At 37.9% G+C, this 25,199-nt stretch overlaps 1 protein-coding gene across 1 annotated transcript in view; it reads right to left on the reverse strand.

Moving 5' to 3' along the window:
• The window catches only part of OTUD7A (OTU deubiquitinase 7A), a 414,523-nt gene extending 394,615 nt beyond the window's left edge, over positions 1-19,908 (reverse strand). The window contains exon 1 of the mRNA XM_074236215.1: positions 19,752-19,908. The gene's annotated coding sequence lies outside the window, so the exon portion shown is untranslated. The remainder of the gene's footprint in view (positions 1-19,751) is intronic.
• Positions 19,909-25,199: the final 5,291 nt, after the last annotated feature.

Below are 25,199 nucleotides of genomic sequence, written 5' to 3' on the forward strand. Positions count from 1 at the left end.
GTCACTCAAAACATCTTAGAGCCACAAATAATCCAAGATATTTCTTCCCTGATGAATATCTGACCTTTGCAAACCTTAAAAACAACAGAAAAACAAATCTATTGCACTATGGAGAGTAGAGTATGACAACAGGTCAGTCAGCCAACAAAAGTTTATGAAATGCCTGCTAGCAGCAAAACACTGGCTAAATGTTTTTAAGTTTGGAGAAGGCTGCAAAGACATCGAAGAGAGTTGCTGCGTAGTATATAAAGAATGTATAAAAGTTGCTTACTAGAGATGTGGCGAGGTCATTGAGCATTACACATGAAGTCTCAAGACTGAGTTCAAACTTCACTTCTTACCTGAGTGGTAAGTCACAATTTCTGTGAGTCTTAGTTTCCTCACTTGTAAAATGGTCATAATAGTATTTGCAGTATCCATTTCATAAGATCATTCATTGATCTAGAGCAAGAAGAGATCTTGGAGGCCACCTAGTTCAATCCCCTCATTTTACTGCTGAGGAAGCTTTAATGTCCCAGGGACATCAAAGGACTTACTCAAAGGTCACCCAAAGAGTATAAGAAGGAGAATTAGAACTCATGTCCTCTGACCCTAAAACTGGAACTCTTTGTCACTATACCAAATTATCTTCATTTTAAAGAAAGCATTTATTAAGCTGGGTAAAATCAAAATTATTAATATTTGGCTTTCCAAAGGCTTATATCACATAATTTCCCTTTCCATACTTTGTGTTCCAGTCAAACTGCTCTACATTTTTCCTCTTGAATTGGGCAGTTCACCTCTGGTGACTTAACCCAGACTGCCATGACCTCCTTTCTCTGATTCCAAAATATCATTCAAGATTCACCTCTTGTCCTATCTCCTATGGGAAGCATTTCTTGATCACCCATCAAATTAGAACAATGATCAACCATAATTCCAAAGGACTCATCATGAAAAATGCTATCCACCTCTGGACAGATAGCTGATGGGATTCAGTTTGTAGACTGAAGTGTATTACTTCTTTTTTTTCCTTGCTATTTTTTTATGGGGGGGGTAGAATTTGGCTTTTGCAGATATGTTTTGCATGTCTATGTATTTGTAACAGGGTTTGAATTCTTGACTTCTCAATGGGCAGGGGAAACAAGGGAGAGAATTCAAAATTGAAAATAAAAAATAAAATTGTTTTAGCAATCATGTATATACATAAACATATATATATATATATATATATATATATATATATATATATATATATATATAGTAATTTATGTATGTGTCACATGCCTTCCCATCCCCATCCTCAAGATATGTTTCTTGGGGTGGGGTTGGTTTTCATTTTGTCTTTCTATCCTAAATATCTTCTACAGACCTTATTCAAAGGTATATAATGTACGCTTGTTAGATTACATTAGACCTAAAATATCAGATAAATATCAGTAACTGGCTATTTTCAATAAAAATATCAGTTTCTTGAGAGTAAGGTATTTTATTTTTGACTTTGCATTTAACGTGCCTAGAAAATAAGATGTTCTTAATAAATGCTTGATGAGGGACAGCTAGAGAACCCAGTAGCTAGAGCACTGGCCTGGAGTCAGGAGGACCTGAATTCAAATGTGACCTCAGACACTTAGTAGCTATGTGACCTTGGGAAAATCATTTAACTCCACTGTCTTGCCAAAAAAAAAAAGGAATAAATGTTTGATGGTTAACTGATAAAACAGATATTCCTATAAACCATAAGCTCCTCAAGGTCTGAGATAGACTTTCTTTGAATCCCTGCCATTTAGCATGACAACTGAAATGAGCCCTGAAGGATCAGTAAGATTTACAAAGGCAGAGAAGAAAGGGAAAGGAAGGGAGAACATTTCAAACAGTATCAGCAACATAAACAATGAACAGAAATAGGAATGTAGTTTAAAAAGATAGCAAGTAGAGATTGGCCTTGGCAAAGAAGAGAGTCTGTCACCAGAACCTGGTTAGCCTATTATAAGGAAATGTCGAAAACAAAATTCTATCACAATAAAAGGTTGGCAAGAAGGAAAAGAAGATTTTGGTTATCAGTTGTCATCTTTTCCTCTATGAGTCAATGATCAAAATCTAGAAGTCATGAAAACTTAGGATTCAAGTTAACTCAACCAACCTAAGAAGCCCTTTCAGGAATAATGACAGGAGAAAAATAATCACAGGTTCTCTCCTTCCTTCATCACTAAGTAACCTCCCTTCCTTTAAGGTTCATGCTATTCATATCTACCACTCAATCAAAATCCTGGTTGCTACTGTCTATAGATCTCTAGATCACTCTCTTTCCTTCCCCAATGAGAAGGGTAAATGACATATTTTTCCTTTCCTCCCTAACTCCTACCCTCAACCATACTGACTCTCCTTAATATTCCATCCACTTAATTCCTCAACAACTCACTTCCCATGACCTACTTCTATATCTATTCTGCTTCAGAGACACACAAAGATGGTCATATCTTTAATCTTGCCAACACCCACAAATGTCCTACCTTCCATATTCAAGATCCCATTCCAGCCTGTCTCCTTCAACATACTATCCCTCTTTCAACCCATTCTATCACTTATTTTTACTGCTAGAATATTTTATTTTATCTTTTTTTTAAAGTTTTATTGATATTTTCTGTCTCTTACATCCTCTCCCAGAGACTCCTTCTATATGACAGATAATATTATTTTGGACAAGAGGAAATAAAAAAATCTGCCCAACTTATCAAAGCATTGAAAAAGTCTGAAAATGTGACAATGTTTAATAATTGTGGACTTTCCACCATCAACAAATGGTAGGTTGGAGGTATCTTCTTGTATTTCTTTATTTGTTATATATTTTCCCCCCTCTTTTTTCTTTCAGTTAGTCAAGTAGATTTCCTTTTCCTGTCCTCCCTTTCAGCTTGTCATATTCCTTAGATTTGATATTTCATTTTTTGTGCCCCTTTTCAAAAAGGATTTATTTCTCTCTCTTCATTATCCAGGTTTTTCTTTCTGTTTTTCTCTAGGTCCTTATTCTAAGATTCATGACCCCTATAATTAACTCTCTTTTTTCTCTGTATTCTTCTATCAATTAAAGTTTCCAAAGTATTCTGGATTCTCCCCTCTAGTTGCTTCCTGACACTGCCTTCTAGGACCTGCTCCATGGATTCACCTTTTCCATTATGTCTAACTTCAAGAATAATGCCAATTTATTGCAGGTATTGTAGGCATCAGAGAAAATACTGCCCCCTCTCCCATCACTGATCTATTCCTTCTGTCATTGGTCTTTTTTTTCTACATTTGCCCAGAAATTTCTTCCCTGGGTTCATGCTCTCCTTGCCCCAATCATTTTCCAGACCCTAAAACTCGTATTTCTTTCTTTCAAAAATCGAGATGTGGATTATTGTAATAGTCATCTTAAACTCAACGTGTACAAAAATCAAATTTATTATTGTTTTCCCTATACCCTCCCCAGTTCCTGTTTTCTCTGATATTTCAGAGGGCAATACCATCGTCCCAATTCTCAGGCTTGCAACCCAGGACTCATTCTCTAGTCTTCACTCTCACCCTCCCCACGTACAATCTGTTGTCAGGGTCTGTTGATTTTGCCTTTTCAAAATCTCTTGAATAAGCCAAGTCCCTTTTTCTCCTCTGACCTGGTACAGACCCTCATCCCCACCTACCTGAACTATAATAATAGCCTGCTGGTGGGTGTGCCTACCTAAAGTTTATCTCCACTACAATTCATCCTCTATTCAGTCTCCAAAGTGATTTTCATTTACAATTCCCACCAAAATCTAGTGATTCCCCATCACCTCAAGCAGCAAATACAAAAATCTTCTATTTGACATTCAAAACTCTTTAAAAACAAAAACAAAAACCTAGCACTCTGCTACCAATCCAGGCTTTCTAGCTCTTACTCCTTGTATTATGCTCTTTTGATCCATAACACTGGTTTCCTGGCTGCTCTACCAATGACATCCTCTATCTCTTCACTCCTAGAATTTTCTCTTGTCTGTCTCCCATGTCTGGAAGGCTCTCCTCTCAACTTCAACCTCCTGGCTTCCCTAGCTTCCTTCAAGTCCATCTTCTACAAGAAGCTTTTCCTAAGCCCTCTTAATTTTGGTACCTCCCCTCTTTTAATCATTTCCTATTTGTCCCATATATAGTTTATTCGTACATATGTATTAGCTTGTTGTCTCCTCCATAAGATTGGCAGTTCCATGAGGGCAGACATTTTCTCTTGCCTCTTTTTCTATCTCCAGTTCTTAGCACAATGCCTGTCAGATTACTAAACTACTTGATAAATATTTATTGACTTAAAAGCAGATTGTTTGCCTAAAAACAAAAAAGCATTATGATATAAGGAGAAAGACACTGGCTGGGATTCAGCAGCCTTGGGTTTGAATTCCTGCTCTGTCACAATTTACCTATATGACAAGTTATTTTACCTCTATGTGCCTCAGTTTCTTCTTTTGTAAAATGAGATTAGACAAGATGATATGGTTGTCTTTAGCTCTTAATTGATATTCCTAATATCTTAAACTCAGAAATTACTAAATGCCACACAAATCCTAGCTCTGAAACCCTCCCCAATATTTTCTCCTATAGTTTCTCAAGCTAGAAAAATCATATCAGATATTCACATTAGAAAAAATAAGTAAATAAATTCAATATCTATACAAATATCCCCTAAGAGGTAGTTTTAAAATTCCAACACACTTCAAGAAAAAAAAATACAGAAAGCAAGAAAGACATTTAATACTTCTGTCACTTCATTATTCCTACAAAACTTAGCAATGCTTTCATGAGAGAGTAAGGTAAAGGATGTATGTCAAATCTGCTCTAACTTTGCCAAAACATAAGGAAACATCTTTCAGTTTGTAGAATTAGAGCTCAAAAGTAACTTCTGGCTTCACACTTGAAATCTCAAAGGTCCCTTAGGGTAATTTATACCCTAAGAAGACTCAGTTCCATCATCTCTAACAAACAGTGCCCCAATCTCTGCTTAAAGACTTAATTTTTATTTATTGCTTGTATGCATACATTTTGTTCCTCATAATAGAACACAAGCTTTCTGGGGACAAGGACTGCTTTGTTACACACACATATACATACATGTATGTTGTGTGTTGTATGTATATAAGTAGTTTGTGTACATGTGTGCATATGTTGTGTGTACATGTGTGTTTACACACACACACACACACACCAGGAAATGTATAAGGGCCTAGGGAAACAAGGAGATATCTCCCTAGCCCCTCATATGTTTCCTGGTACACTTAAGAAAGAACTTAAAAATGATTGTTGATTGGGGCGGCTAGGTGGCGCAGTGGATAAAGCACCTGCCCTGGAGTCAGGAGTACCTGGGTTCAAATCCGGTCTCAGACACTTAATACCTAGCTGTGTGGCCTTGGGCAAGCCACTTAACCCCATTTGCCTTGCAAAAACCTTAAAAAAAATGATTGTTGATTGACTAAATACCTCTAGGCTGACTTCATTTTATAGAGGATAAAAACTGAAATTCTGTTAATCTATTCATCCAGTCAGATAACTCATATCTTCTGACTTGTAAGCCCAGTATTTTTTCCCATTATTATTCCATACTCCCAAATGAAAATTTGGGATTATTAAGAATGATTTCTCACAGACATTCTGGGAACATGCCAGTATTGAAGCAAAGCCAGTATGGGATTCAAAACCAGCTGCAGGCATTCTCCCTGAAGACATTCATGGGTGGAGATTATTTCTCAGTTTTTTACGTGTGAATCTATCTATATAATTACAACTCCTATGAGTTCACCAAAGTTTACAGAAAAGTTTTCTAAATAAAGACAATTCTTTTTCATACACAAAAGCCCTAAAAATCAGTAAGACCATAAACCACAGTGAACAAGAGCAAGGATACTTTGTTTTTTTCCAAAAGAAGAAAAAAAAAAGAAGTAAAATCAGATACAGAAAGTCAAGAAGCAGGGGAATAAATAAAGCAGTCTTCTCATTATCCCATTAGAGACCTACAACCCAGAAGTCCATTTCAATGACAGTTCATTGTCAACATGGTGCCTCACTAAGAGAGGAAGGTCTGTTGTTGTGAGTCTTCCATTTCAACAATGGAAATAAGTAAATAAGTTCAGAACTTAGTCCAGATAACTGAATCTAATCCAGTCAATGGCAATTCCTCATTTAGGTTTGGTTGAATAGCATCACTTTGTGAAACAAAGTTTGGGGCTTAAAATAGACAATTGAAAGCTTCATGGAAGGTGGATGTGTCAGATGTGTCAGAAGAGGGTGTGGATAGACTGGGGTTGGTGAAAGCTGCACATGGAGGGAGGGTCTGGATTCAAGTCTTGATGCCACTGCTTGTATGACCTTATTTTAAAAGGTCACTTAAAACTCTTTGAGCCTATTTTCTAATCTTTGGAATGAACTGATTGAACCACATATATACATTAAGATATCTTATAGCTCTTATTATTTACACAGGGCCTCTAATTCAGTGTTCAGCTACCCTGTACAAAAAGGATGTAGAGAGCTCTGAGTTTATTCCTAGGTGATTGGTGGTCTAACTAAATCTACCTTCTACTCTGCCTAAGGACTCTCTAGAAAGAATTTTATAACATTATCCCTAGGTACGCCTTCTGGTAACAAGCTAAAATGTCTACTTTGAACATCTGTTAACTGTTCTTATGCCCCTAGTTTAGTGACTGCTTAGCCATATTATTTTTAACTTAACATCTTTATGTTCCACCTCCTGCCAGATCCTCCTTTCTTGGCATCATTTTTGCTAGATTTTCCTGAATTATTTTTTTTTCATTTAAAAAAGAAGGGTGGGAAAGATTTCTGACATACCTGAGTAAGTCAATATCAATATCATTTCTCTAGAACTGAGTCCAGGGATGTATTCACCTCCTTCTTGGTGACATGAAACCCTCAGGAATGCAGTCCCAACTAGCTGTGACTTTCTCTTGGCCATCTTGATACCACCAATGCTCATCTGCATTACAGTCTGTTCTCTTTCAATCTTACTGAAATTATAGCAGCCTAGACAAATATCACTTCATTAAAGAGTCCCAAAGTTAACATCATTATGCAACTATAGGTCTGTCTTTGTGTACATGTATTTGTAAGTAATTTGGATCCAAAACTACAATTTAACTGGCACAGAGCACTCATACTGAGGATCTTCTCTCTTACAACTAGATATGAAACTGTTTTGTGATATAGAATTGCCTCAGGAGCTAGTTAACTAAGAGATTAAGTAACTAGTCTAAGGTCACATAACCAGGGAAGACTATCCATCATATTATTCTACTTCAGGGAGTGTGTGTGTGTGTGTGTGTGTGTGTGTGTGTGTGTGTACAAACATATAATCTCTTTTCTGAATATTAGTACCAAGTATGTTATACCTAAGCTACTGTGGGTATACACATTTAATTTGCATTTACCAAGTACCCACTATTTTCCAAACACAGTGCTAAACACTGAAATTACCAAGAAAAGTGAAAAAGTAGGTGAAAAATTCTCAAGAAGCTCATAGTCTGGGGGGAATGACATGAAAACAATAAACAAACTCAATATACACATGATGGCTTGGGGAGTAATCTCAGAGGGAAAGGGGCAATTAGGAGATGGGGATCAGGAAGGCTGAATGTTCTAAGCATTTAGGATAGTCAGTAAAAACAATTATACATAGATGCTATGAGATCAGAATAAACATCTAAGTATCATTGGATCACAGATATGAAGAGGGGAGTAAGTTGTAAAAGACTATAAAAGTGGGAAGGGGACAGGTTATGAAGGACTTTACAAACCAAACCAGAGATTTCCTATGACTGTTCAGATAAGGCCTTTAACATATTTGATTTACTGTCAAACTCATCTTCTCATTAATTTTTACCTTTCCTCTAAGGAAATTCTTTCTTCTCTGAAGGCAGCCAAATATCACTAATGTGACCTTTACTTTCTCTCTACTGTTAATATTCTCTAAGAGAACATTGAAAGTTTCTATTGATAAATGAGTGGGGTTTTTTTTTTACCCAAAGAATCTATGCTATGCTACCTTAATACCCATAGGCAAGAATGGTTGAGATCATACATGTCTTTTGCTCTTTAAATACATTACTTCCATTAAACTTATATAAAAAATAATTGCTTGATGTTTCTTCAAATAATTGACATAAAATAAACTATGGTACCAGTCAACTGTTAAGTCATCTGCTAAGTCATAACAGAGCCAGGCAATAAGACAATCCACAGAACTACTGATCCATTGGTTCAAATATCAAAATGCTTCAGACTCATAGTTCATAGAATGTATCATATTTCAGAGACTCAGAGAAATTTAACAATCTAACAAATCTATATAACTTTGAACTTTCTCAATATAATGGTTGAACAATCCCAGAAAGAGAAAAAAATAATGCTATATCTTATATCCCTAAGACTACTAAGAATATTTCGTATTAGAGTAACTCACTATTAAAATTTATAATTTATTTCAGTCCTTGAAGTTGATGAAAGATAAAAAGAATGCAAGTAATAAAAAATTGTTCTCTTCAGAGGAATGATGGATTCTTCCTTGATTAACTAGTCAATATTTATAACTACTCAATGAAATGCAGACGCCAGCCATTGCTTTTGAACCCAAAAGAACAGGAGTAGAAAACATAATGCCATATCTGAACAACATAAAAAATATCAAAATAACCTAACTCAATGCAAAAATATTTGTAATTCCAGGTTGGCACTATGCTGTTTCTTTAAGTATTTTCCATGTTTTAATAAAGTTCATCAAACTTTCAAAATAGAATACTCTGATCTTATACTAATAAATTCTAAATACTAAGCAGATTTGTCCAAGTGAGGGAGAAGGGGGAAAAAAACTCATTTCAGAATTACTATATAACAAGGCCCCAAACAGCCTGAAAGTACTCTCCTTTACCCAAGATTTCTTCTTTCATTTTACACCATTTTTTGATGCTAAACTTCAAAAAACAGTACTTGCCACTATTTTTACAGGAATAACAGAATACCAATAACAGACCTTGGGAATCCTATTTAAAAATCAAAATAAATTTAATTGTCTTATATATGAAGGAAGATGCATGACCCTTGCACAGTTGATTTTAAAATGATTGTAATTGACAAACTGAAGTGCCAAACACTTTAAAATATCTAAATAAATTAATAACCAAAAAAATTTAAGTCATATAATGATTAGCATCTGTAGAATGTCTATGCTAACTTATTACAATCCAAATTGCAGACCACATTTTTCAAAAAGATCTAATTTAGTATTTCAATTTGTGCCTACAATAATCAATTTGTATATACATGTTGCCAAGTTAAGCAGATTCACCACAGAACTTTTTTTAGGTTTTTTTTTTTTGCAAGGCAAATGGGGTTAAGTGGCTTGCCCAAGGCCACACATCCACAGAACTTTCAAACACAATTTAATAAATTGTAGACGCAACTAATGAATAGTCTGTTCAACCCCTATTTCTGTGTCTTCTTGAACAACATGTATTTCCAAATTATACAAGGGAAGTAGTCCATTTCTATCACTTTTCTATATTCTCTATTTCTATATTCTCCCTCAGCAAAGGAAAGGAGAGCTTCCCCCTGAGTCAATTCTGCCTTCCATTTTTGGGTTGGGGGGAGGGGGGGAAACCACCACAGTACTGGACATATCAGAACAATTTTTTAGTGACTAACCCATCAGTATTGGAGAGGGGGGACAACAAAGACAGATACCAGAAGGATACTTGAGAGTACATATAGCCATAGGTTGCACAGTGAATAGAGCACTGGGCCTGAAGTCAAGAAAATTAAAAGCTGTGTGTGACACTGAGAAAGTCACTTTAATGTCTGTCTGCCTCACAAAGTTACTATAAGGATGAAATGTGCCTTTATAACCTAGCAAATAATAGGTAAAATACTTCCTTCCCTCTCCTATAGATCCCAGAAGCTGTTGTTCAATCATGTCTGACTCTCCATCCATAACCCCATCTGGGGTTTTCTTGGCAAAGAACATGAAGTGGTTTGCCATTACAAATGAGGAAATTAAGGCAAACTGAGTGAAGTGGCTTATCCAAGGCAGTCAGTAACTGGGGAAAAGGAATCTTACTGATAACAAGTCCAGAGTTCTTTCCATCTCACCACTCCCCTGCCTTCAGATTTTGTAAGTAAAGTTGTCCTAAAGGTGTTTTCTCTCAAAATGGGAATGGGATAAAATCTAGTGTTTTACTCTCCCCTAAAAATCTAATTGACTCATTCATTTAAAAGGGGAGATATTTCTCGACTTATAAGTTTACATGAATTCATACCCTAAAATTAAAGGTGTTTAAATTTCAAGTTAAAATGTTAAGGAATTGATAGAAAAAGATTAAAGCAAATTTTAGGGGCGGTTAGGTGGTACAGTGGATGGAGTACCAGCCCTGAAGTCAGGAGTGCCTGAGTTCAGATCAGCCTCAGATATTTTAATGATTGCCTAGCTCTGTGTCCTTGGGCAAGCCAGTTGGCCCCATTTGCCTTGCAAAAACCTAAAAACAGAGAGAGAGAGAGAGAGAGAGAGAGAGAGAGAGAGAGAGAGAGAGAGAGAGAGAGAGAGAGAAGATTTTATTTTTCTTCTCTATGAATGTTTTTAATTTTACTATTCTTTTAAAAATTCTCTAATATAAATTTAATAAACATGGACAATTCAATGTACAAGAAATAGAAAAGAGGGTTGTATATAAACCTTTGTGTTCTTCTTAGTTTATTTTTTATTAATGTGCATATTAAATTTAACATAATAGTAACAAAACTGCATCCCTTGTCTGTGTTCCCTTCTGTCCTCTTTCCTATAAATTTTCATGTTTCATTGGAATTATTTTCTTTTCTTTTGTTTCACAATCTGCTTCTCCTGCTACTTCTACCTCCTATTTCTCCTTCACCCCCACAGATAGAAGTTCTCCCTTGTAACAAAACTACAGCTATGCAAAAGAAATAAACACAATGGTCATATTTGAAAACACATGATCACATTCTGCCCCTATATTCCTACATTCTACCATTCTTGTCATGGGTTTAATATTTAATTTTTTCTTTGGTTTGGTATTATTACTGAGACAGCTAGGTAGTGCAGTGGATAGAGCACCGATCTTGGAGACAGGAGAATCTGAGTTCAAATCTGACCTCAGACACTTAATAATTACCTAGCTGTGTGACCTTGGGCAAGTCACTTGACCCCATTGCCTTAAATAAATAAAATTTTTTTAAAAGATGTTTTCAGTTTAAAAAAAATGTATTATTCCTAACCCAAGACAAAAAAAGGAGCAAAACTAATACCACCACAAAATAATTCCTTTAATTCAACAAATTCTCTACTGAATGCCTGTTGATTTCCTAAATTCTTTGAGAAATACACAAGGAATATATGTTTCCCCACAAAGAACTTATAGGACTACGAATTTCCCATTTACATTACTATTGTTGCTAAGATGTTGTAGTCATTGAATTAACAGCTCTATTGAAGAGCTAAATCTAAGAAGACACAAGGAGACCTCAAAGAAAAAGCAACCAAGTATTTATTGAGAAAGTGCTTGAATTAACTCAGCAGATAAATGCCTCTAAATGGCAAAAGTTGGAGCTTTAAAACTCATCAATACAAACCAGCAGACAAATTAATGGACAAATTGAAACAGTGAAAATTGAATGGGCTAAACATTAAGTGATACAAAACTTATCCCTAGGTCTGAATTTGAAGCACCCCAGAGTGTTTCCAATTATCTCAAAGGGTATCATGAAATTCTCTAAAGATTCTCAAGACAAAATTAATCATTGTAGAAGATATTGAGCAGCCTCTTCTAAGGCTCATAGAATCTTAAAACTTAGTCTGGTCCTGGTTATTTGGTTCAAGTCTCGTAATAAAAATAGAGAAACTGAGGCTCAGAAAATTTTTGGCATTGCCTATAAAGATCAAAGCCATGACTCAAAAGTGAAATAAATTTGATTACATCGACTAATTTTTATAAGACAATTCAGGAAGATAGACTCAAGGAAGTAAAGGAAATTATATATGCAAACATGTAAAGCCCACATTAGAGAAATCCTACAAAGATGTGTTGCTAAACCTAAAATGTTCTCTCAAAAAGGAAAGCCATTGGAAAACAAATTGGGGTTCAACTGTCAACTGAAAAGGAATTCAATTTTTTTAATAAATTTTTACATTTTTCGAGGTATATTTTCTATCCCAGGATTTTGTGTATTACAGAAAAGTCATTGATCTGCATTGGCCTACTAAATTTGTTCTCTGTGGGGTTTCCTCACCAATGAAACCACAGATCCAAGCTATATTTCAAAAATAGTCTACAAAAGTCAAATGTGATTAATTCATGGAAAGTATTTTGCAAATTATAAAGCACTATATCAATATTAGCTATTATTATTATCCTAATTAAGTCTCCTTAGATTTGCTCATAAACATTACATGTTTACAACAAGAATGCATGATAATAAATTATACTGAGATATATGGCATATTGTAGGAAGATGAAAATCAGAATATTTTATAGCTGACAGTTAATGTATTTATTTTCCATTTATCCACTTGTGCCAAAAGAGACATGTTCAAAGTCTACTTTGGGGAGGATTTGAAGATTTATGTAAATGAGCTCTTGCTACAGCAGAGCTCATTTCATGAATTCAAAGAAGACTTAATTGGAAGGAATTTGAAGGAATACCTAGTCCTTCCCCACTAATTCTGCAAATGAGGAAATTGAGGCAGGAAGTAATTTGTCCAAGATCCCATAGCTAGTTAGTGGCATTCAAGCCTAGAATTCAGGGATTACCCAAATCTGAGTTACTTCTACCATACCAGGCTGGTACTGTTTTAGTTACAAATGCCACTCAACTCAAATACACAGACCCACTCTTCTTTCAAAGAAGAATTAACTACATATAGGAAAAGACTTCAAAGATAAACAAAAGGATAATCAGTCCCATCCTGTACAATATTATCAAAAAGGGAAATCATCTGTACAATTTCAAATTTTATAAAGCATTTATTGTTCACCTAATATATATATCAGATACAATACTAGATGGTAGAGATGTAAAGGAAAGGAAGGAAGGAGGAAGGGAAGGAAGGAAGGGAGGGAGGGAGGGTGGAAGGAAGAAAGGAGGGAAGGAAGGAAGGAAAGAATCAAGGAAAGGAGGAAGAAGGAAAGAAGAAACAAAGAAAAAAAATTGCTTGCTGCACAGCATCTGGAGGTAGGGAGAAAATACTATGGGTTTTTTTTTTTTTTTAATACTGTCTGCCTTCTGCCTTAGAAACGAATGTAAACTACCTACCAAGCAATTTCTCCCTTTGTATGCCTCCAATGAGCTCTACTAATGCTCATTTTTCCCTTGGTCTGAGAAAAGGCTCCCTCACTCACTCAGAGCCATGATGTGCAAAACAGCCAGCTCTATCAGTTTAAATGGTTTTAAGATACCTAGCTACCAGAAGCAGTTAGAGCAGAGGTAGATCACCAGGCCTGAAATCACAAAAACATCCTACTGAGTTTAAATCCAGTCTCAGATACTTAATGGCTATGTGACCTGATAAGGTTAGTTGCCTGTCTAACTTACTTTCCTCATCTGTAAAAATGAGCTAAAGAAGGAAATGGCAGAGCCCAAATGGGGTCAAAAAAGAGTTGGGTACCACTGAACAATAACAAAGGCCCCTACCAGCATCCTGCAGGAGTGGGGCCTCCGGTCTAGGAACTTTCATAATTGGAAAATGCTTGACCTTGGTGCCGGCATTTTCAAGGCTGGAGCTTTTCTGAACTGAAGTTGCTTTCCCTCTGTGAATCTGAGATACTGCAATCTGATCTGTAGCTAGAAGTGGACTCATTCTCATCAACACAATCTTTAAAACTATATTGACTCTTGACTCTTCCCTCTATCCCAAACCTTACAACCAATCAATTTGCAGGTCTTATCCATTCAACTTCCACAAAATCTCTAACATCCCCCTCTTTCTTTCCCATTTACACAACCACCAACCTAGTTTAGACCCTTATCTCTCCCTGGAGATTACCACAATAGTTTCTTAATTGGTCCCTCAGTTTTCAGTCTTTTCCCTCTCTAATCTATCCTTTGTTCAGCTGCCATTACCTTCCTAAATAAATTCCAGGTCTGCCCCATTACTTTCTTATTCAGGAATCTGCAGTGTCTCCTCAATAAGCCTAAGAGAAAATAAAAACTCCTCAGCTTTGCATTCAAAACCCTCCAAAATCTGACTCCAGCCTAACTTTCCAAACTCATTTTATATTCAAGCACTCTACAATAAAACTGGACTGTTAAACTTTTCCCAAACTCAGCATTCCCTCTCCACCTCAATGGGAGAACAGATTTGGAATCCCCCAGATCTAGAATGCACTTCTTACTCAAGACCTTCCTTAGAAAGCCTTCCTGCTTCCAAGACTCAGCTCAGTCAATTCTGGTTCTCTCTTCTGAAAAAAGGATGGAGTTGAATGAGGTAGGCTCCTACTGTCCTTCTAGCTCCAAATCTATGATCATATAGTTCACATGGGAGGCCTTTCTTGATTCCTCTAGTTTTTAGAACTCTCTCTTCTGTCTCAGATTCCCTCCTCTTAATGAATCATATCTCCTAGGGAAATTTAAATCCCTTAAAGGTGGGGCCTTTCCAAACTTAATATATATGTCTATCATTCAAAGCAATCTTCACCCTAGGCAAATTGACCTTTTTATGGTTCCTCACCCACCATATTCTATTTTTCCCTCCCATCTCCTCATCTCATTCCTGAACACACTGCCTACTCATCACCACCTCTTAGAATCAATTCTTCATTTCTTTCTGGGCCCAGCTGAAAAGTCATTTTTAACATGAAGTGGATATGAATTTTCCCAGCTTGCAAGCACCATTCTGACAAATTACCATGTGTTTATTTTGTGTTATAAACTATCTCCCCTAAATAAAATTAAAGTTTGTTAAGGTCTCATTTTTTGTTTTGGTCTTGTGGTGTTTTGTTTTTGTTCCCCAGTACAATTTATGACACGAAGTAGATACTTAACAAAAAAATTTTGGGATTAAATTATGTTCAGAAATGAATACAGGTCTATGGGTTCACATTCAATTCTATGGAAGGTTGATAAAGTTAAATGAAGAATTCCATCTATCTTTGTTTGACTCTGGAGTCAGAGGACCCAGATTCAAATCTCATCTCTAACACTAATTTTGTGACCTTGGGTAAGTCATAACCTCTCTGAGCTTTAGTTTCCTGGTTTATAATTTGAGGTGGCTAGACTAGATGGCTTCTAAGGTTCAGTGAAGCTTTAGTTATATTGCCTTTGGTATTGAGAAGTCCACTTAATCATATGAATTACAAGCAAATATTTCACAATTAAATTTTAAAATTTATCAAGGTTTAAAGTCTATTACAACATGTTACTACAGCATTTATTATTGTAGCATTTACTTCTATTCAAATTCTTGTTATTTTTATTTCCTTACATACTACTCAAAGTGACAGCTCTGCTGATAGTTTTGCTGGGAAGTACAACTTCCAAGAGCCCTGTTCCTCAATCCCATAACACAACTTTCCAAAGTAGGTCTTAAAAGTCGTTTGGTTAACTGGAAGATATAGCACAAAATTTTAAGAGATTTTACAGTCATAGTTTTGAAGATATAGATATAAATGCTATATGTGCCCCTATATAGAAGATAAATTAATTTTTAAATTTAAAAGGAAAATTTCTGGTAAGAAAAGCATTAAAATTCTCCAAATACTTTATGCATGTGTGGATAAATATGATTTCTCTAATTCTCTTTCCTATTGTGCCTGGGCTACTGGGAAGTGCATTAAGAAATGGGTAAGAAAAGGTTTTAAAGCAGTTGTTTTTTTAATTCTTTAATCAACTATTCAAATCATTTCCAGTAAACAATAACACCTCTTCTTAGTAAAGAAAGATTCTAATAACCATTCTAAGGAACACAGAAATGTTTTACCATCATATTTGCTTCTATGAAATGTAAGCAAGCGACCCTACTGTGCTATACTTCTTACTGTCTAAGCTCAGCTACTGCAAGTAAAATGTCTTTTTCTTGCCTAATGCCACACATGGGAACATGCTGTTAAATAAACTGGCACATACTGAAAGTCAGATTAACTACATTTAACTAAAAAATACAATTACCTTGTTTCTCCCCTCTTCATTTTCTAAAGGGGTAAAGTTTTAAAGGTTAAATGTTTGGCTTTCCTTTACATAAACACAGCAGGGCCAACAACTATGGTAAGAATGGGCAGAGTGGCCCTTTCTTTGAGGCTAGAACTGTTAAGTTGCTAAAACATCTAGCCAATGCAGTCAAAACATCCAACTGTGTGTGTATGTGTGTGTGTGTGTGTGTCACACACACACACACACACACACACACACACACACACACAGAATCATAACCAACAAACCTTTAGACACAACCTAAAAAGGAAATTCCACATGTGGGTCACCTGTCTCCCTACTCTTCTCTAAGATGCCAATCTAAGAGTCCAGAATTTGAACTGAAAAGTATACTAAGCAACATGGCCTTTCTTCTATTAATTTTCCAGTAATTTTCAGCTAAACAGCCCAGCCCTTCTCTTCAATACAATTGGTTAAGGTTTTCTTTAAGGGTAGTTTGGCCAAAGCCTTCATCAAACCAAGCTCAGTACTCCCCCTGCCGGTGCTCCAAGAACTGACTCACATTATTCAATGGGTCTATAGAGGACCATGAAAATGAAAAGAGGAGGCAAAAATAAATAATTAATGAATAAATAAATAAATGGATAAATGAAAACTCCTGTCAAATTTAACTTCTCAAAGTAAACCACTTCCTGCTTTAAATAATGAAGTTGAGAGGTTGTAAACCGTTTTTTTTTGTTTTATTTTATTTTGTTTATTAAAGATTAGCTGATCCTCACTTAACTTCATTGCCTTAAATAAATTTTTATAAAAAAATAAAGATTAGCTGATCCAAGGTTTTAAGACACATCTGAAACAATTTTTTTTGCACTTAGAGGATTAAAGTGGTCTTTAAAAAAATTATAAAGTGCTATCACTTCAACAAATATTCTAAAAACCATACCTACAAATGAAAATTTGACATTTTCTTCAATATCTATTAAGATACTGGATGGACAATTTCATCAATCTCCATGATATTTATTGAGGCTAGGCCTTCTGATCTGACCCATTCTAGAAACTTTTCCAGCTTCATTGAACATATCAGAAGGTGAAGCCTCCATTATCATCTGAGACTTTAGACGAGATTAAATCAACTATATGCTGTAGAACTAAATCAACCAAATAAAGCAAGTTTCCAACCTCATCTCTTTTTCATGCTTGAACTGCTAAGTGAAAGTCCAACTCTGTGGACTGCCCTTACAAGATCCCAACATTTAGATGTGGAAAGGGTTCAAACTACTTTCAAGAAACAGTTTGGTTTCCAAATTTATTCCATCATCTTCAACTTTAAAAAAAAAATGTCAATGGCACTCTCAAAATAAGAAGACCAACTCTCCACCAACTAGTTGCTACAAATTTTACACCCCAAAATAAAGACTTTAAATTACTATTCTAAACACCAGAAAAGCAAAGGGGCAGTGTTACTTATACTGGACTTTTTTAAACTTATTTTCTGGTCTGGGTCCTCCTAAAACAAATTCACGTGTGGCTTGAAGTTGATACATTCCTGATCCCTTCAGCGTGATCATGGGAATAATTCAAGGTATGTTCATTGCAATCAATTATGAATTTTCATACATTATTAAGCATGAACACAATGATACATCTGCCCCTATTGAATGTCTTTTGTTTAAAAGGCATTAATGTCTCTATCCAAAAATTGCCTGGAATTCTCTTACCTCTGTTCCCCTAATGGTACTCACAATGAAACTTATTCTCTACAACATGTGGCTTATATATATGAAAAATGATTCCTAGAGGACTTGGAATTATCATTAATCACGGTGACTTCTTGCTACTCTTTAGGTCTTAAGAAACCAAGGGAACAGGACAGAAAGGGAAGTTAAAAAGAATGAAGCAGTCATCAAAAGCTTTTCTTCTGGGAATGAGGAGCCTTCACTCTTGATCATTCTTAAAGTGTTGGGGTCTAAAATCCCTTAAAGGTAAATTCAAGTTGGCTTTGATACAACAACCTAGCACTATATATATATATATATATATATATATATATATATATATATATATATATATATATATACACATATACATATACATACATATATGTATATGTATGTATATATTTTACTCAAGTCTGGCTACTTTCTTACTAATGCAGGCAACTATATGAAATTTGTCATCATCTTTTCCCAACTGTTCGGTCTTAGCCAACATCTTCACTTATTTCTTTTAAAATGGTAGATGAGAGAGTCTGGGTTTTGTGTACATGTGTCTGCAAAGCCTTTTTCCACTGTGAAGCACAGACAGATATGATAAAGATCTAACAAGTTTCCATGCAGAACTATTTGGATGGCTTATTAGTCAATCCCTCCACTTCCCCCTCCCCCAAAGCGCTCATTTTTCACTTGTCTGTCATAGTTGTTGGAGGTCAAGTTGAGAAAAGTTGAAAACGCAAGGCTTCGGTTTCTGATACATTAAAAAGGGCTTATGAGGCTTCCACCGCTATGTCTAGAGGTGGAGTGGATTCAAAAGGCTGTGCATAGTGAAGGAAAGTTTCTGTTAATGATGACATCATTGACATTTCCCAAATTTAAAGGGGCATTTAAGGCACAGCAGATGTGATTTTTTCCCCTCCAGTGAAGAGATACTAGAGAAGGCCTCTGGGTACATGGTAAAACATTTTCCCTAATTGTCTGCATTTCATTCGGACCGGAGCAGAGAAAAGCGAACTGTTCGTGTTCAGTTACCAGGGCACGTTTCCTGTGACATTCTCTGCCCCAAGTTCATGAGTCCCCAAAAGCTCAGACCTGAAGTGTTTTTCCATTATAAAGAGCCACGGAAAGACAGTGATTACTGGTAATGCAGCGTGTTAGAGACAATCGCAAGGGTCGCTGAGGAGGCGATAAGGAATCGCCTGCATGCAGGGAGGTTGAACATGGAAATCCAACGTTCTGTTATAGATAAAGGTGCTTTCTGCAATCGCACGCTAATGGGGATGAGGGTGCAAGGTGGGGCGGGGGGGCAGGGAAGGTAGGAAACGGGTCGAGATTCCCGAGTTCGCGTCCCGGAGGGTGCCAATCCATCCCCATCCCTTGGGCTCCCTGCAGGGGCAGACACACAGACACGCACACGTACACACAGACACGCAACCGGACCCCCGGAGCCGCTACCTCAGAGGCTCGGCGGCGGCGGCGAAACAATAATGAATTCGGGGTGCGCTCCTGCAATGCAGAATCCTCCCGGAATCTCATTACCGGACGGAGGTGAGGGGCGCCCGCGACGCGGGCACAGGCGGAGGGGCGGCCGCGGCATCCCCCGGCCCCCGCACACCTGGGAGCCTCTCTAACTTCTCCTCGGGCAGCGGCGCCGGGCGGCACGGGGCTGGGGGAGGGGGCAGGACCCCGAGCGCCCCGGGCCCGGCCCCGGCCCCGGCCCCGGCCCCGGCCCCGGCCCCGGCCCCGGCCCCGGCCCCGGCTGCAGCGGGCTGGGCGGACCGCGGCGGCCGCGGCGCACCTGTCCCGTCCTCCCGCCGCTGCAGTGGCACCCGCAGACCCCGGGCCCCCCGCGGGCGCCATGGAGCGGCCCCAGCAGGGCCCCCGCGCTCGGCCGCTTCTCACCTGCTCCGCACGCCCGCTCCTCTCCTTTATTACCCGACTTCCATTTTCTTTTGCTTTAAACTAAGCAGGAAAGCAGACGAGCCGGCTTGTTTTCCTCCTCCCTCTCCCTCTCGCGCTCTCGGTCTCCCCTCTCCCAGCTGCCGCTCTCGGTGCCCGGGATCCTCCTCCTCCTCCTCCACCTCCTTCCCCTTCTCCTCCTCCTCCTCCTCCTCCTCCTCCTCCTCCTCCTGGCTCCCCGTTGCCTGGAGGAGCAGCTGCTTCTCTCTCCTACTCTCCCCTGCAGAAGCAGCTTGGCACGGATGCCCCTCCCCCGGCCCTGACGTCACCGGCTGCGAACTCCCCCCCACCCTGCAGAAGCCGCCGCCCCTCCCTCCTGGCCGTGCTCCCCGCCTCCCGCGTGACGTCACGGGCCGCGAGGCCCGCCCACGCGCCCCTCCCTCCTGTCCTGCGGAAGGCTCGGCGGCCACCTGCTGCCCGGCGGCGAGCGGCGCTCCCCGCGGTGCCCGGCCGGGAGGGACCGGGGAGCCGGCGGCGGCGGCCGGGAGCCGTCCTGCGGAGGAGGCGAAAACGCCGCCAACGAAGCGCAACTTTATGTGTTACCGGAAAAAGGATTTTTTTCAATCAAGAAATAAAAATAAAGGTTATCAGGGACAGGCTTCGGCTCAAGAGCACGCTCTATGCTTTTTGATACTTTCGTTGCTTTCTGCTTCTCACGCCGCTTTTCCCCGGGCCGCCGCCTGCTGTCATCGGTGACATCTCCCTCTCCCGCTCCCCCCGCACCCCTCCCGGGATGGCGGGTTAACCCCGGCTTTCCCCATCTTTCTCCCCATCCCAGCGCCCTTCAGCTTCTGCCTCTCCTCATTCTGTGGACCCGGAGCTGCTCGCCTCCCTCATTTTATGAAATAAAAAACTAAGGCGTTAAAACCCCTCTTTATTTTTTTTGAAAGAAAGATTTTACTTATTTTGAGTTTTACAGTGTTTTTCTGGTTCTGCTCATCTCCCTCAGCATCGGTTCATGCAAATCTTTCCAGGCTTCCCTGAATTCCCATCCCTCCTGTAAAGCCCCCTTTTTAAAATACTTCTTGTTTCAAAAAAAAAGGGGGGGTGGAAGCAGATCTGTGATGAAATCCATTTTTGAGATTTTAAAGAATTGCTTCAAAAGACCTTGGGCAAGTCACAAGCCCGATTGCCTCAAAATAAAATAATAAAAAAAAATGCATGTGAAGCTGCCGTATAAGCAGTAACTTGTTTAATCATCTAATCTTACTCTTATGTGTTAGTTTAGATTGGTTTTGTACCGGAAATCAGGAATTGCAAAATAGAATTTAGCAATGAGCCAAGTAAGTGGAAGAGAGAAAGATGTCATTCTTGGGTGAGGAGGTTTCTTTTGAAAAGGATTTCCTGAATTTGGTTAGCAAAGAGAGATTCCATTACATTACACCATCATCATTTAAACATATAAATATGACTCTTCCTCTTTTCAGTCCCTGAGCACAGGAAGCAATGTCTAAAAGTACTAACTAATAATTGTACTTGACTTCATACTAGTTTGTGCTCATTGAAAAATATCAGACTGGAACTGAAAATAACCTTTAAAATTGAATTCACCTATCCTACCTGCTAGATATGAGACTGCACTGATAGAAGTCTGGTCTCCAGAAAAGGAAGTTTATGGTCCTCCTGCCCTCTACCCTTGTTTGGGCACAACTGGAATATAATGAGATTAGTTTTTTGTTCTTAAAGTGCTTTACATACATTATATCACTTGATGCTCCTAATACTTTCTGGGGTAGGGACTAGAGGTATTATTAATCTCTTCTTACAGGGAAGAAAACTGAGATGAAAGGTTAAGTAGCTTACCTGAAGTCTAATAGTTCCTGAAGCATCAGTTAGAATTTGAATCCAGGACTGTCTGACTCCGCACTACTCTAGCATAATGTCCATTAGCTCATGAAGTACTTGATACTTTTAGGGAGAACACTGACAAACTGGAGATTTCCACAGTCTGGCTCCTACCTACCTTGCCAGACATTTTATATTCTTCATTTTCATACTTTCCCTGTTCTAGTCAAAATGGTCTAATACCTATTGTCATCCTTCAAGACTCAGATCATGTTCCACCTCCCGTGAAAGGTGAAAAACCTTTCCTGATCCTCCCCTGGCATCTCTTGCCCTAAATTACCACACACAAATTGTTGGTATTCACCTCCTCCTGAAATTACTTTGGACATTTATTTATTTGTGTATATGTTATTATATTCTCTTACCTCTTGAGGAGAGGGCTTTCATATTTTGTCTTTGTATCTTCAGCATTAGAATAGAGCCTTGAACATAGTAGGTGCTTTATGAAAATCTGTGGAATTAACATTAATTTATGTAGCACTCTTTCTGAGTTATAACTAGAATACAGTGAAACACAGCAACTTGTGGTGTTTTCATGTCAACTGGTTGGCAGTTACATGGAAATTTCTTTAAATACCTGTGAAAAGCACATATTCAACCCCCAAGCTATTAGTCTGCCTTCTATACTAACCTATGACAATAAGAATATATAGATATCAATGTAATAAAGACAGTAAATAATCAAACCCAACTCTTATTGAAAATCCAATTTGTATTCAGTATTGGTTTTTGCCATTTCCATGATGATTTAATTACTACATTTTAATAAGATCTTGAGCTACACAATTCATATTCAAAATGAAGATAGACTCAAGGGATATCTACTTCTTAAATGCAGGGAAATTTTATAGAGAAAAAAATGATAGCAGATCTACAGAGACATGTGTCTATCAAATTTTGTAGATGGCATTATATTTTCCCATTGCCATAAATTAGTGTAAACAAACAGGGATCAAGATAGAGCCACCATGGCTTCAACAGAAATGGATTAATGAACAAAAAAAGAATAGGTTATGGGAGATTAACCTCATTTTAATAATGAAAGAATAATTGGTGGCATTTATCCCACTTGTTATGTGTCAGCCACTGTGCTAAGTAAGCACTTTGCAAATATTATCTCATTTGATCCTCACAACAACTCTGGGAGAAAGGTGCCATTATTATACCCATTTTATAGTTGAGGAAACTGTTGAACTCAGATCTTTGTGACTCAAGGTCGAGAACTCTTACTGTACCATCTGCCTTCCCTGAGAGAACAACTTTAACTGATTAGTGTGGGTAATCCCATAGATGCCATTAATGGAGATTTTAGCAAAGTATTTGAAACAGTATCTCATTCTATTCTTCTGGAAAAGATGAAGAGACATGGACTAGTTGACACTGTAATAAGATGACTTATGAGCTAGTTGATATGGGTGAAGACAGCAAGAAAGCACTTGCCTTGAGGAATTTAATATCAGACCCAGATCAACCTCTACTGAAAGTATCTTCTGCTATTGTTGTAAAAAAAAAGACAGAGACGATAATTTAATCAGATGGATTCAGATCTGATTCAATAACTTGGCTCAAAGAGTATTATCAACATGGCCCAAACTAATTGACAGATTTAAAAGACCATGGAAAAATGAGCAGTACCACAAAACTAGAGAAAGTTGAATATTCTGATCTTTGCAGGGGAAGTGGTATAAGCAGGGGGTAAGGGGGAGAATGGAGTCTGAAAGCTACAGACCAATGAACTTGACTTTGATTCCTGAAAAATTTTTAGAAAGAATCATTAAAGGAGAGAGCTGGTGAATATCTAGAAATAGAAGTAATAATTAGAAAGAGCCAGCCTGGCTTCATCAAGAACAAGTCACGCCAATTTAACCTTATTTCATTTTTTGACAGGATTACTAAACTTAGTATATAAGGGGAATGGTTTGGATACAGTGCTTTTGGTAAAATGTTTCATTTTATTTTTGTTGTGAAGCTGAAGAAATATGGACTCAATGATAATGTAATTTCATAGATTCATAACTGATGAGATGGCTGAACTCAAAGGGTAGTAGTGTCAGTGTGGCAGGAGGTATCCAGTAGAATATGCCAGACATCTTTACTTGGCACTATACTATTTAATATTTTTATCAATGATTTGGCTAAAGACATAGGCAGCACCCTAATCATATCTTCAGATGGCATGAAGCTAGGCAGGATATCCATTGCACTGGATGAGAGTCAGGTTCTACTGATATAGTGGAAATGTGCTGGGCTTGCAAGGTGGAAGACCTGAGTTCATATCCAGCCTGAACACTTACTAAGTGTTTAACCCTGAGCAAGTCAATTAAACTGTTTGCTTCAGTTAGCCCATTTATAAAATGGGAATAATACCAACACCCACATAACAGGATTGTTGTGAGGTTCAAATCAGTTAATATTTACAAAAAATATTTAGCACAATATTGGAGAAAATAAGCATTATGTAAATGCTTAACCCCCTTTTTCTTTTTCCCCAAAAGACCTTGACCAGCTAGAGCATTGAACTGAAGCTACTAGGCTGAATTGAATAGAGAAAAATAAAATATCTTGCACTTGATTATTTTAAAAAATTCCAAAAATATAAGTTGAGGGAAGCATAGCTAGACAGCAATTCTAAAAAGATTCTGGGGGGTTTTAGTGGACTACTCTCTCAATATGAGTCAGCAGTGTGATGTGCCAGCCAAAAGAAAAAGCAAATGTGTTCTTGAACACAAGTTTTCCAGGAACAGAAAGAGAATAACCCCACTGAACTCTTTTTAGACTTCCTCTGGAGTAGTGTATTCAGTTCTGGGCACTATAGTGTAGGAAAGACATCAGTAAACCCTCTGGCTTATGAATGTCTAGAGAAGGGCAAGCAGATAGTGAAAAGCCTATGTCAGATAAGGATAGATTGATGAAGCTGGATATGGATATCATAACTGTACTCAAATTTTTGAAGGACAGTTATGTGAAAGATTAGATTTTTCTTTTTTCTCTCCCAAGGGCAGAGCCAGGAGCAGAAAGTTTAAGTTACAAATAAGCAAACTTAGACTAGATGTTGGGAAAACCTTCTAACAATCAGAGCTGTCCATTAGGGGAATGGATTGCTTTGAGAGATGTTAAAGTTCCTTCTCCTTGAATGTCTTAAAGCAGAGTCCAAAGGAAAAATTGTTAGATATGATATAGCAATGGTTGCTTCACATGAGTTGGACTGGATGATTATTGATTATAGGAAGAGGATGCCCAAGGCTCCTATGTGATCTTGGGATCTTGCCTATTTGACACAGTCAGATTACATCCTATCTTTGGAGTCAAGGGATTTATTTGCACTAGTATATAATGAAGAGACTTAACTAGACAATAATTAATATGAAAATATTCTGGAATGGACTTTTGGGGCTGCTAATTCAAATGTGTACCATATAGAAGCTACCTTCATCTGAGGCTGTATTGAGAAGGTATATTGTCCACAACAAAGGAAATGATAGCTAGCCCCACTGTACTCTGCCCAGGTCAGGCTACATTTGAAATGTTGTTTTTAGTGGGGGAGCC

The sequence above is a fragment of the Macrotis lagotis genome, chromosome 4 (genome assembly GCF_037893015.1).
Source record: "Macrotis lagotis isolate mMagLag1 chromosome 4, bilby.v1.9.chrom.fasta, whole genome shotgun sequence".
In the NCBI taxonomy this organism is placed as follows: domain Eukaryota; kingdom Metazoa; phylum Chordata; class Mammalia; order Peramelemorphia; family Peramelidae; genus Macrotis; species Macrotis lagotis.